General features: G+C 52.9%; 1 protein-coding gene across 1 annotated transcript in view; it reads right to left on the bottom strand.

The window, feature by feature from the left end:
* Lmx1a (LIM homeobox transcription factor 1 alpha) overlaps window positions 1-14,020 on the bottom strand; it is a 124,015-nt gene that overhangs the window by 107,309 nt on the left and 2,686 nt on the right. The gene's annotated exons all lie outside the window — the stretch shown is intronic.

The raw sequence follows: 14,020 nt of genomic DNA, 5'->3' as shown, positions 1-14,020 counted from the left end.
GCTGTGGTGCCACCTCCCCGGGTCACTGCTCCTCACTGTGGTGGCACCTCCCCGGGTCACTGCTCCTGGCTGTGGTGCCACCTCCCCGGGTCACCGCTCCTGGCTGTGGTGGCACCTCCCCGGGTCACCGCTCCTCGCTGTGGTGCCACCTCCCCGGGTCACCGCTCCTGGCTGTGGTGCCACCTCCCCGGGTCACCGCTCCTGGCTGTGGTGCCACCTCCCCGGGTCACCGCTCCTGGCTGTGGTGCCACCTCCCCGGGTCACCGCTCCTGGCTGTGGTGCCACCTCCCCGGGTCACCGCTCCTGGCTGTGGTGCCACCTCCCCGGGTCACCGCTCCTCGCTGTGGTGCCACCTCCCCGGGTCACCGCTCCTGGCTGTGGTGCCACCTCCCCGGGTCACCGCTCCTCGCTGTGGTGCCACCTCCCCGGGTCACCGCTCCTGGCTGTGGTGCCACCTCCCCGGGTCACTGCTCCTGGCTGTGGTGGCACCTCCCCAGGTCACTGCTCCTGGCTGTGGTGCCACCTCCCCCAGGTCACTGCTCCTCGCTGTGGTGGCACCTCCCCGGGTCACTGCTCCTGGCTGTGGTGGCACCTCCCCCCCCCCGTCACTGCTCCTCACTGTGGTGGCACCTCCCCGGGTCACTGCTCCTGGCTGTGGTGGCACCTCCCCAGGTCACTGCTCCTTGCTGTGGTGGCACCTCCCCCCCCCGTCACTGCTCCTCACTGTGGTGGCACCTCCCCGGGTCACTGCTCCTGGCTGTGGTGGCACCTCCCCGGGTCACTGCTCCTGGCTGTGGTGCCACCTCCCCGGGTCACTGCTCCTGGCTGTGGTGGTACCTCCCCAGGTCACTGCTCCTGGCTGTGGTGGCACCTCCCCGGGTCACCGCTCCTGGCTGTGGTGGCACCTCCCCGGGTCACTGCTCCTGGCTGTGGTGGCACCTCCCCGGGTCACCGCTCCTGGCTGTGATGCCACCTCCCCGGGTCACCGCTCCTGGCTCTGGTGGCACCTCCCCGGGTCACTGCTCCTGGCTGTGGTGGTACCTCCCCAGGTCACCGCTCCTGGCTCTGGTGGCACCTCCCCGGGTCACTGCTCCTGGCTGTGGTGCCACCTCCCCCAGGTCACTGCTCCTTGCTGTGGTGGCACCTCCCCCCCCCGTCACTGCTCCTCACTGTGGTGGCACCTCCCCGGGTCACTGCTCCTGGCTGTGGTGGCACCTCCCCGGGTCACTGCTCCTGGCTGTGGTGCCACCTCCCCGGGTCACTGCTCCTGGCTGTGGTGCCACCTCCCCAGGTCACTGCTCCTGGCTGTGGTGGCACCTCCCCGGGTCACTGCTCCTGGCTGTGGTGCCACCTCTCCCAGGTCACTGCTCCTCGCTGTGGTGCCACCTCTCCCAGGTCACTGCTCCTCGCTGTGGTGGCACCTCCCCAGGTCACTGCTCCTTGCTGTGGTGGCACCTCCCCCCCCCGTCACTGCTCCTCACTGTGGTGGCACCTCCCCGGGTCACTGCTCCTGGCTGTGGTGGCACCTCCCCGGGTCACTGCTCCTGGCTGTGGTGCCACCTCCCCGGGTCACTGCTCCTGGCTGTGGTGGTACCTCCCCAGGTCACTGCTCCTGGCTGTGGTGGCACCTCCCCGGGTCACCGCTCCTGGCTGTGGTGGCACCTCCCCGGGTCACCGCTCCTGGCTGTGGTGGCACCTCCCCGGGTCACCGCTCCTGGCTGTGATGCCACCTCCCCGGGTCACCGCTCCTGGCTCTGGTGGCACCTCCCCGGGTCACTGCTCCTGGCTCTGGTGGCACCTCCCCGGGTCACTGCTCCTGGCTGTGGTGGCACACTGCCATCTCAGGGAGCTCACACCCCACCTGCGCCCTCCCCTGCCCGCCCTCCCCTGCCCACCCTCCTGGCGCCCTCCTTCCCTCCCAGCTCCTCCCACTGGGCTCTCCCCCGACCTCTCCACCTACTGAAGGCTGTGCTGTCTCTGGATCCCGCAGCCCCATGGAATACTCTATAGGGTCACAGTGACTAAGTGACAGTTCCGGGGGCAAAGAGGAGGCCCTATTTCTTGAAATGCCCCCCCTGCCCTGGTGTCCCTTCTGCTCCTGCCATTCTGCTCCAGGTTCTTCCGGGGCTCCTGGAGGCTGGTGCTTCCCGGGCTCCGTCCTTGGCCTCTTCTGGCCACAGAGCATCTGTGAGGGGCTGACTGAGGGCCTGAGGCGGGTGCAGTGAAGGCCGGTCCCCAGGCAGCAAGGGGCGGAGCAGGGCCGCAGGCAGAGAGGGCTTCTGAGGCTCTGACCTCATCCTCAGAGGCCGGAACCCATTGCTACGGGATGGCCACTGGGAGGGGACCCCCTGGGACAGCAGGCCACAGGTCTGCCTTCTTTCCAGCCCCCGCCCGCTTGGCTCTGCTTCCCCGATCCACGAGCTGAGCAGCTTCCTCCCCACGCCCTTCTGCCATGATGCTTCTGCCTTGGCATCGGCCAACCCCGGACGGAATGCCCTGAGACCACGAAAGAGAATAAACCTGTCCTCTTCTAAGCTGTTCGTGCCAGGTATCTTGGTCACAGAGACACACACACACAAAAGTTGACTGTCACACTCCCGTGGCACTCTGCTGTCCCCTCGTTGACAGGACAATGCACAGTGTAGAGATCTGTGTCCTGGTTGCTTTCAGGGACATCTCCACTGAACACCGACTCAGCACGCCCACCCTCCTCACCCACCCTGCCTCTCCCAAACCCGACCCACTCCTGAATTCTCTACCTCAGGAAAGACTGTCACCCAGCCCTCTGCATTGTCCTCAGACCTCCCCTGCCACCCCTGTCCTCAGCTGGAAGTCGCCACGCCCGACACACCCTACGTGGGAGCTTCTCTGCATTCCCACGGCCCCACCTGAGCTCCCCTCCCCACCTTTATCTTCAGGGTCCAAAGCAGCAGCGGCCTGCTGTCCCGCTGCCGTCTCTGCCCAGACTCCCATGGGTGCCCCGCTTGCCACAAGAGGTGCCTTCCTGTTCACAGGCCCTCGTCAGTCCCTGCTAAGAGATCCTTGCCGGCTGCCTGCCGACCCCACGGCTCGGCACCAGGGTGCAGCCCACAACCAGCCCTGCCCCTGAGCACCCGGCCCTGTGGCCACCACCGTCTCCCGTTGGTGGCCACAGGGCCGACACGCTTCCCTCTCAGGACTCCCTGCTACTTCTTTACTGGGAATCTCCATCTGTTCTTCTTTCCCGCCACCTCACCATGGGACACTTTCTCAACAACTCTGAGCAGGTCACGTGATGGACTTACCCATCTACCCCACATGGCTTCTGCAAATGCTCCCTGCATCAGGTGCTGTGCCTGAGGCTGGAGATAAGGCGCTGAGAAACAGAACCGGAAGTTGCCTGCCTCCCAGAGCTTACGACCATCCCCTGGCACAGACGACAAAACCACCACATAGACTCGTTTCCACCTGTGACGAGCACTGGGACATCACAACTAACACAGAGTAACACAGAACCAAGGCTTTTTTTTTTTTTTCCGAACCAGGAATTGAACCCAGCAGTACTTAACTACTGAACTTCATCCCTAGCACTTTTCTAAATATTTCTTTATAGAGACAGGGTCTAGCCAAATTACTTAGGCCTTGCTAAGTTGCTGAGGCTGGCTTTGAACTCAAGATCCTCCTGCCTCAGCCTCCTGAGCCACTGGGATTACAGGCCTGCACCACCATACCATGCAAGACCAAGGGATTTAGTAAGCTGGGCCCCTGTCCCTCAGGCCATCTCTCTCTGAAAACAATTTTACTCTTTTTTTAAGCATCTGTTTAATTTACATTTCTGAGCAGTCTCCGCTAGACTGTTAATACATCAGTGTTCTGTTTCAGACATTTTTACACAGCTGATGCATACAAGAATTTAATGAGTGTATTTGATGATTTAATGAACGATGAGCTATTTAATTACTGAACTAATTGTTTATGAATCCATGTGATTTTAAATTTGAGAAATCCACACACAACTCAGTAAATCATATTCCAGTTGCTGCTAGTGTATTACCTGAAATCTCTAGTTTCATTAAACAGCAGTTTACAAAGATTAAATTCAGACATACACTTCATCTCTCCAAAATTGACTGGGACTAGTTTTCAGAGAAAAAACATGCTGGCAGTAGAGGGAGAAATACTACAATAAAGGAATACTTAGTTTCCTGAAACACGGGAATTCCATTGTCACTGTGTGGGTCCAGCCAGGCCCAGCACCATCTCATGAACAAAGGCAGGTTCTGGAAATCAGCCTCACGGGGCACGGTGGGGTCTCCTGCAGCTGAGGCCGGGACTGCTGGGAAAGACAGGAGTCCAGAAGAAAACTTGGATGGGGCTACCGAGGCCTGGATGGACAGCTGCTGGCTGGTCCGGGTGGAGGCAGTCTCTGGAAGGCTCTGGGTCTGGTGTGGAACAGTGCTGCTGCCAAGTGTGCAGACAGCTCCTAGCCCAGAAGTCGCCAGCAGCAAACCCTGGGAGCCGAGAGAGGGAAATGGATGGCGTCCACCTGTCTTCATCTCCCCGTGGGGTGGCCAGCCAAGCAAGATGGGCCCTGAGGGCCAGCACACGGCACAGGAGAGGAAAGGGTGGTAGGACACTCTGCAGGGCGCTGAACAGCAGGAGTGATGGCCACACACCAGCAGCTCCCAGCACACACAGACAGGAAGGCGATCCCCAAATCCTAAAACTTCCTTCAAAACCACAGAATACAACACACAGCTGCCCATCGCAAAGCTGCCTCAAGCTCAAGTATCTAGCAGGTGGGGACTTGTTTTCCAAGAGCTGGTTCCACAGGACAGACTGAGAATTGTGATCTCACTGGGGTGTGAACACCAGAATTCAAGCAGCAGATGGTGTGACTTAGTGGATAGGCCACTGGACCGGGGTCAGTTGCGGGGACAGCACCCAGCTTCTCTCTCCACCAACAGCGTGACCTTGGACAAGTCTTTCAATTCTCCAAGCCTCAGTTTCCTTATCTATAAAAGGCAGAGGGACATCACAATGCACCAATAAAAACCCAGCGTCGCGGGGTGGGGGAGGGGGATGAAATAAAAACCCTTCCCTGGCTGGCTTTTAACAATATGATGAGGCTCAACCTCTACCCAGTATATGTGGAAATTCTTTGAAAATTAAAAAGGATAGAATTTTTAACCAACAAATCCTTGTAGGGCATGTTCTGTGAGCCCAGCGTTGATCTGCATACTTTATATATAAATATTGATCCAAGATGGCCCAAGCCATAGTTGGAACTATTGTTACCCCATCTCAGAGGCAAAAGGCACAGGGCAAAAGAGACCCTTCCCCAAGGAAGTGGCTAGTGACGGGCACGGCAAAGGCTTGATCCCAGACCCACTGGCCCATGCCAGGTGACCACTGTCCTAAGCAAGCACACAGGCTTCTGTTCCTGGAAACAACAGTGTCCCTTCCTGCAGGCCCGCCACGTTTTCCAAAAGGCGTTTGTGTTTGTCATCTTTTTTAATTCTTGGATTGACCCTATGAGGTCATCATTATTATTATGTTCCTTTGTACAAACGGGGTTTGGACCTTGCTTAACAGTAAAAAATTGTTTCAAATTATTTTTTCAGCAATGGAGAGAGCTGTGCAGGGCCCAAACCATCCATAGCCACCCATCCAACCTCTTCCACCTGTGAACCGGGGCTTTTGAACCTGAAAGTCCAAACCCATGAAAAAGCATAAAGGAACTAAATCCTAGAAGAAAAGGGGTGGACGCGTGACCACGCGCCAGCCTTCCATTTGAACAGGGAAGCCCCTTGCAAAGGGTTGCTTGCTTCTGCAGAGATGACCTCCTCCAGACTGGCCTCCTAAGGTCTAAAATCCTACCCTCAGGTCATTCTTTTGACTGAGCAGCTTTCCAACCAAAAGCACCTGGGAATGCCAGCGCATTCTCATCAGCCCAGTGTGAATCAGCGCAGGACCTCCTCCCAGTGGGACAGGCTTCTAAGAGCAGACCCCGGCCTGCACCCAGGGCACTTGGAAACGCAAAGGGCCCCAAGACGGGTGCAGTGAGAAGCCGAAACTGAGCTGAGATCCTAAAAACGGGACTAGATGATCAGTGTGGCCACAGAGTCACGACTCGGGGTGCCCAGAGTGCCAAAGGCAGGGGTGGGAACCCAGTCCACCACTGCCAGGGCGGCACGGAGGGTCTCCTGGGTGTCTTCCCTCTGGGCTCTCGGTCCTCCAGGGTCGCTGGGAGGGCTGAGAAGACGGTGGCTGTCGGTCCTGGGTAGCCCTGCCGTGGAGTGGGAGGGCCGAGAGCAGAGGAGAGGGAGCCAGCCGCAGGGAGGCTCAAGCTGCTACGTTAGACAGGGTGGGTTCCATGTCAGAACCAGGAGACTCTCCCCAAGGCCAGCCTCAGGGGAGGGGACCTGAAACAACAGAGAGGTGGCAGGACACTCTAAGAAGACTCTGCAAAGCCATCTGCAGCCAGGGACGGAGCCCCGGGAACGCCTCTGCACTCGGACAGGAAGGCCCAGCGGGCCCCAGAGCTGGACTCCAGTGCTGCTGCCCAGCTCCTCCACACAAGGGCAGCTCTCGTCCCAGGCCACCGAGCCCTCACCTGTTCCTAGCTCTCTCCAGCCGAGGGACCAAGGGGCCCTGTGACTGTCAACTCCACCTCTCTCTTCTCTGGGTCCTTCCTGGAGAGAGACGACAGCTTCCCCAGTCCAGAGCTGGCCGCCCAGGCCCAGCTGACATGGGGACCACTCGGGCTCAGGCGGACCACAGGCTGTCCGGGTGCCCAAACAAAGACATACTGGGACCCTCCAGCAGACAGAGAGGGACTGCTGCTGGCCCACAGGGAGCTGCCCTAATCTGCTGCACCATGAAGGGTGACAATGCCAAGAGGAAAACGTGGTTTGGGGGACAGTCCCCAGGAGCCCGACATTTTGGTATCTAAAGGAACTTTAATGAGCTTAAGAGGCTAATCTGGAGTTCAGGAGGGGGTGTTCTGTTTTGTTCTGTTTTGAAAAATCCTGTTAAAGCCTCCTGAGGCTGGATGGGGGAGGTGACCCAATGGAGAGTCAAAGAGTGGCAGCCTTGGAACTGAAGGGGTGAGCAGCAGGGACCGGACACTGTCCAAAAAGCACCTCTCCTGGCAGCAGCAGAACCTGGTGCTCCAGAGGCAGGACTCAGGGACTCACTCCAGAGAAGCACCCGAGAGCCGGGTGAGAGCCACGCGTTTCTGTCCATCAGAATGCCAACTCCTCCTGTTGGCTGGTGACAGCACCAGGCCCAGGCACTTCTCTGACCACTAAAACACCCTGAGGACATAACCCAACATCCACTAAGGTGCTGACATACTCACAGAGGTTTTCAGGGTCCCCAAAATGGCCACCTGAAGAACAACGATCATGGGACCCCGCAAACCTGAGAACAACACCACCGTCCACTTCTCGACTGGGCCCCACCCAGTACCTGGTGACCCTCGGCAGACAACTGTCTGCATCTAAAAGGCAGATCAGGTTCCCCCAAGTGAGAAAATCAAGAGTCTCAAAAGTCCACAAGGATGGCAGGGGGAAGGTGGAGAATTTGATAAGATGAAGTTTAAATAATATTTTATGCTTGAACAGAGTTGCACAGGGCACAGGGGAGCAAGAAGGAGGCAGAAGGGGATCGGGCCAGACGTGAAGTCTAGACACAGCCTGGGGTCCATTCCCAGCAAAGCTGGACACTGATGAGGCTTTTTGTATGGACACAGTTTATGAGCAGATCGGGCAAGATGGTTCAATCCACCGTGGCCAGATACCCATCGGGGTCATCAGTTATAATCAAGATATAATCTGATATAATCAAGATAAAACTCAATCCAATCGTGTGGCAAGACTGAGGCCCCAAAGTCAAAAAAGCCAGACATATTTGCTGTTCTCCAAAAATAGGATCCCCAAACTGGAATCACAAAAGGCTAGAAGAGACCAAACTCTCATGTGACTTCAGTTACTGACCTAGGAAAAGCATGGCCTATTTTATATTTTAGTTGTTATGACATTAGTTGGCAATAATGGGGACTCTGGCCATGGTTTCATTAAATTCCAGCTAATCCGTGTGTGGCAGCCAGGTGACAAGCTCTGCCACGGACGGACGTGGTTGTCGTGTTCACCGTGGGGGAGAACAGCACAGAGGTAGCCTCCCGCAATCCTTTGTTAACGATGCAGATGGGGCCATTCTGCTGGGACCACCTAGGCCCACAGAGGAGGGAGCCAGGGGTTTGCGGGTCCCGCGGTGTCTTCAGTAATACTACAGGGTTTCTGCCACATTCCAACTGCATCTGCTATCCAGTGCCAAAAGAAACCTAATCCCTACCCTAAGTCCCATTTTATTTATTTTCAGTAGTGTGAAAACAAACATGTAGCAAGATTACAGTGTTTACGCCTCCTTTTTAGCCCATATAGCTCTAATCCTCCTGCTAATTAATGCCAGGGCCACAGAAGTTTTATTAATTTCATCTTGGGTAAAAATATAGAGACAGATCGCTGGGCTTTACGAAAATAACAATTTGACATTTGGAAGGTGTTTGCTAGATTTCAGCAGGACGGGTGGCTACGTTTTACTTAAGACATGACAAGGACACGGCAAAGCTGTAGTCAACCCTGGTCAGCGATAACACAACTAATTCTAATTGTGATAATTGACTACAATGCCCCGTATCCCAGGCCTGGAAAACAAGGGAGAAAGCTGTGTGTTCTCAGGAGCACCAGACACAGGCAATCCTAAGGGGCACGGTGGGGAGAGAGGTCTTTCCTTTGTCCCCTCTGGTATTTATTGCAGAACCTTTTTTGCATTTTGTTCCTAAATTCACCCACCCCTATAAGCCCCGTCTGGAGAGGTAGCCGGCAAGAACACCAGTGTGGGGTCCCTAAGAGATCTCGGGGAACACACAAGTCTCCTGCACGCTGGAGCAGAACAGGCGCCCACAGGGAGCTTCCGCTTCTTCGCAGAGGGTGGGAGGCGCCTCCACTCCACACAGCAGCCCTCAGCACCTCGCCCTGAGGCGGTTTGACTAAGACTCCGGCTCTGAAGATGTCAAGAAACATTTCAAAGTCCCTGTTTATTTTTTAGTTTCTTTTTTAATTTTTGAAAAGCAGTCAAGGAGAGCTAAGATTTTATAGTTAGAGCAGAATTTATTTTAAAATCTTTCTCCTCTGGTTGTGAGGGCTCCTTGTACCCCCACAATTCACTTCCCAGGACTGCACAACTGTACTTCATCCCCCTAACATGATTCCATACCAGTCACTTTGAACAGGATGAAATTCAGCAATCAGCATTGTGAAATGTGCATTTGCCCTAAAAAGATTCAATAAGTTTCTGGTGATATAAAGAATTTTAAAGGCTCATCTATTTTCTCACTTCTAACTACTTTAACACAAATAATTTCTTTGGCCATTAAAAAAATAATTAGCTGAAGATTTAATAAATGAAGTTGTTCTCATTACCATTATCTCCACAACCTTCTCAGAATTAAAGGCAACAATGAAAGGCCTCCTGAAATCAATAATAGTCTTTCAGTTGATACAGAAGTTACAAGCAAAAAGGGAACTAAAAAGCAAGACAAGAATGAACTATCAGAAAAGCTCTTGTCACAGAGATTGGAATCTAGACAGCCGCCCCCAGTCAGGTGGGCAACAGAAGTCCAAGGACCCACAACCTGGGAAACTCCTCTTGGGCCAATGGCTTTTTAAAATGCGTTCCACTTAGGTAAGGACCAAAGGAATCCCATAAGCATACTCTGAAACCATGTCTGATACTCTAATTCCCAAAAGACTATTCATATCTATTCCTACTATTTAATTTTATCTTTTAAAAATCTAAGTCTTAGACTCCTAGGAAGTCTTTCCCAGAGACCAATACATATAAACAGAGAAAATACCTCTGAGCAGGGAATGTTTCCAATCACCCTCTAAAATTAAACCGAAAAAGAGGTAGGTCCGTTTGTCCAGCTCCGTGGGGCCGCGGGCTGCGCTCGCTCTGCACTAAGCCCCCAGACGTCAACTTATCACCTGGCTCTGTTTGATTTTTATATTCCTTAAATTCTGTCGTGCTAGGAAAGGGGCCAACAAAAGATAAAGTAGAGCAGAACCCTGACAATTGCCTCTGTCGCTTCGTCTGTGACTCCTTTTCTGAGTAACTGCAGGCCCAGTTTTGATCTCCAAGTATGTCCCAGTAACAAAGCCAAACTCCTCCTCGCACACACAGGCCCCTGCACAACCTGGACACAATGCAGCCTTAGCTCATTACTGACCCTAACAGAGAGCCTCACCTAAGCCGTTCCTGCCTGGGGGCTGCCAACCAGTAGGTGGAAAGAAAGACACAGAGAAAGCTGAGTGTGACATCCACTTTCCCACTTCAGTCCCTTTCTTGGGAAAGTTGGTCTGCTTCAAAAGGCAGAGCAGAAACATCCAGGGCCCTCTGAGCAGAGGGCTTCCCGGCTCGGCTGCTGACAGGCGCAGTTGGATGCTGAGAACAGCCCCGAGGGCAGCAGCGCGGTCCACCAGGCTCCGGGGAAGTCCAGAACAGCCCGGAGACACTGAAAAGCTTCACGTGGGGGAGGCCCTGCCGGACCCACCGAGCCGCCAAGCGCATGAAAGAAACAATATAAACTCGATTTCAAAGTGGGATCCCTTCCAGAAGGCTTGATTATCCATTTGTCACCACAGTCCCGTTTTTCAGCCATCTCTTCTCTCAGAGTAAAGCCCAGCTACAGCGTTTGTTTGGAACAACTTCAGGGAAAACTCCGAAGAAACCAGATCATAGAGGAATCACTTAAATAGGGAACAACAGATATATAAATAGACTCTCTGGGGCTGGGAAATATTTGGGTTGTCTGCTCACTTGCAGGAACACGGAGGACAATCAAACCCAGCTCTGGAGCACCCACGGCCACGGCGTTCCCATGCTGGTATCGGACAGCACAGCGTCGTCAATGTCCCAAGAGCCGCCCTCCCATCCAACCAGTTGCTTTCCTTTGAGGGGAGCCACAAAAGTCATCCCCCGACTCAGTGTTCATAAATCAGCTCTGCAGCCTCGCCCTCATTGCTTATTTGTTTTGGGTAATCAGAAGATAAAGTATTCCTCGGGGTGTCATAATGTAGGAGACAAATACTCAGTAAAACATCCAAGGTTTCAAATGAATGGCTGTTGGTCCCAAATGCCACTGTCAACTCCATTTTTTTTAATTAGAAAAATGTGGCGTTTGACATCATGAAGGTGCAAGAACTAGTGGATGGAAAGGAATTTTCACTTTTTAAGTGGCTGCCTGACAGCATGGATACACAGCCGATGATTCCAATGCAGACTTGCCCAACAACCAGAAATGCACTCATGAGTAAAATCACTCTGGCAAACCTACTCTGTGAAGACCATGTCCACAACTATCACTGAGGACCACACATTAGCCAGATATTCTTTCACTTAAGTGCACAGAAATAGTGTTCGAGCTTCATGAGTTTTAGAGGCAGGGTGCTGCACGAATACTCCTTTGTTAGGAAGTAAGTGCTCCACAGTCACGCCATCACCCCTCAGCTCCCAGCTCCCTTTCCTTTCCACGGACCATGCCTGGGCCTCAAAATTTTAAGAGATTCACCAAAAAAGCAAAACTGTTTTTATTAATGTATTAAAGAGAAAAAAGTGCTCTTGGTGAATGTTTCATAACTAAAACTGACAATTAGCTAGAGGACTAAAATTAAGTTGCACCCTATGGAGGATAAATACTGATCATTCCAGACAGCTGTCAACCCACCCTAGTCCTGCTCGGCGGACGTTGCTGGGCCACAGCCTGAAGGCCGGTGCTGAGAGCTTTATGACTGTCCTCTCCTCACCTAGCCCAGTGTCTGCACATAGAAGCTGGATAAAAGCTCACTGAATAAAGAAATTTGTCCTGAACCTATTTTTTAAATCACCTTTTCTGTAGCCAATACCATGCAGACTAATACCATTAAGATTATTAAGTATGTTAAAGAGCCTTTTTTGTTGGAAAAAAAGAATAGGATTGGGATAAGGGATAGAAGAGGAAAAGGGAACTTTTAAAAGAAATAAATGAATCTAAAAACGAATTGATGGGCTGAGCACAGACCAGTGCCAATAGCATAGGAAGCCAGGAGCTAAAGACCACAAGCAAATCGACTTTGGACATCCATGTTTCAATAAATGTTTAAATTAAAACTCAAGCCCTTCCTTGAAACCCTAGCACCTCTCTGAACAATGTAGCTGACACCCCTCTATAAAGTCCTGGTTCTGGCCAACAGCTGGCAAGTTGATCCCTGCAATTTTCTCTTTGCAGAAATAGCTTTGTGAGAGGAGAAGGGACCCTCACAGGCTAATAAGCCCAAGCCCCGCCAGACCTGGAGGGCTGAGGCGAGGGACATTGTTGTGTTAAGTACTTCACAACTGTCTCTTCAACTCTTGACACAGGCGACTTCCTTAGAGGAGATCTGAGTGGCCAGACAGCTGTGTTGACCCTTCAGCCTTCTGTGATTCGTGGTTTTTTTTAACAAACAGAATAGAAATTCACATCCCAAATCCTTTCCTAAGCTCCAATACTTCTGAATCTGCTAGTGTTGTGCCTGAAGGATGTGGACACTTCAGTCATCTATAAGCAGAAAGATAAAGATGGGGCCTCACAATGCCAAGACCTTTAGATGAAAAGCAAGAGAAAAAAAACAGAGCAATCAGCCAGGCGCTTTATCCGAGGCGCTACTCGAAGCTGTGTAGGCAGAATCTGTTTAGTTACCTAAAAACTGTACTGAACATACAGACAACTGCAGCCACAAACAGACAAACAGACGACCAAGATCAGAGATGAGCAGCCTTTCTCCGCAGCCACTTACTTCTCGTCCTCATACTTGCAGTAAAGCTCCTTGTGAACCACAGAGCCCTTGCCGGCAATGATCACAAGTTCTCACTTCCTTGCACATTTCTGTATTGTCCAACTCATCCAAAGTTGAGAATGTATTTTTTTAGGTCTTGGAAATGTAATTTTATTTTCCCATCAAAACAACAGGAAAAATGCCTCCGGTGCTCTCCAAATAGGGTATAAAATCCAAGCATTTTATGGCAAAGGAACACTGCAGAGAACATTTCGTGTGGTTACCGATCTAGTCACTTTGCTAGGTTTTATTATGCTTCGGAGCCCAGGCGACAGGGAAGGAAGGCGCTCTGTCTGCTCTTTCTGGCTTTCTGTTTCACAGAGACCTCTCCAGCACATCCCCTTCATTGTGCGTTTTAAATAACAGTACAGGAGCTGCTTCTCAGGCACACAAGCTCTCCCTCCTCATCCCTTTTATTCACAGTAACAAATGCAGAATGCATGGGCACCCACAGTAGACATATACTAGTCCTGATGGACAAAAACAGAGCTCCATTTCAGCCATTATTCTTTTCTCCAAACTCTCCACAGCCCTGTGAAGCCAATGCCCCTATTGATCCATCATTTTTGTGGGGGGGGGGGGGGAAACCACAGTTCCCTCTCCTCACTCCACGGAGCTCCTCCAGGTCTGCCCCAGGGGGAGAATAAGAAACCCTCCCATCCTAGCCCCTTAGGCATTACAGAAATCTAGATTCCAGGTCATCACTGGCACTCTTAAATACCTGCCGGAATGTTCCCTGTGAGGCAGGGAACTGACCCAGTGCCAGGCGGAAAGCTGACCCAGACTGGAGCTACAGATGAGCCAAGGAAGGGGCTTCAGGTCAGATCCCAAATTCTAGCCTATTGAGTCCTTGGCCCTTGGGCCTCCGAGAAACCGGGAGGACGGGGAAGGAGGAAAAGCAAACCGCTTGTGTTCTCCGCTCAGAGGCTCAAAAGACCCATTTACAGTCGGGTCTTTCTGGGCTCCATCGACAAATTCCACAGGAAAGCGCACAGGGGACAGAAACTTGAGGTGGACACAGCGGCATCTCCCCGCACAAGAGCAAGAGTAGCAGGGAGACCGGGGAAGGTGGGAACCACCAAGGAGACACGCGGGTTACTGCAGCCCGCAGGACACACCAGTGA

This window comes from Urocitellus parryii, chromosome 9 (genome assembly GCF_045843805.1).
Source record: "Urocitellus parryii isolate mUroPar1 chromosome 9, mUroPar1.hap1, whole genome shotgun sequence".
Lineage (NCBI taxonomy): Eukaryota > Metazoa > Chordata > Mammalia > Rodentia > Sciuridae > Urocitellus > Urocitellus parryii.
This window is presented reverse-complemented; position numbering and strand designations above follow the sequence as displayed.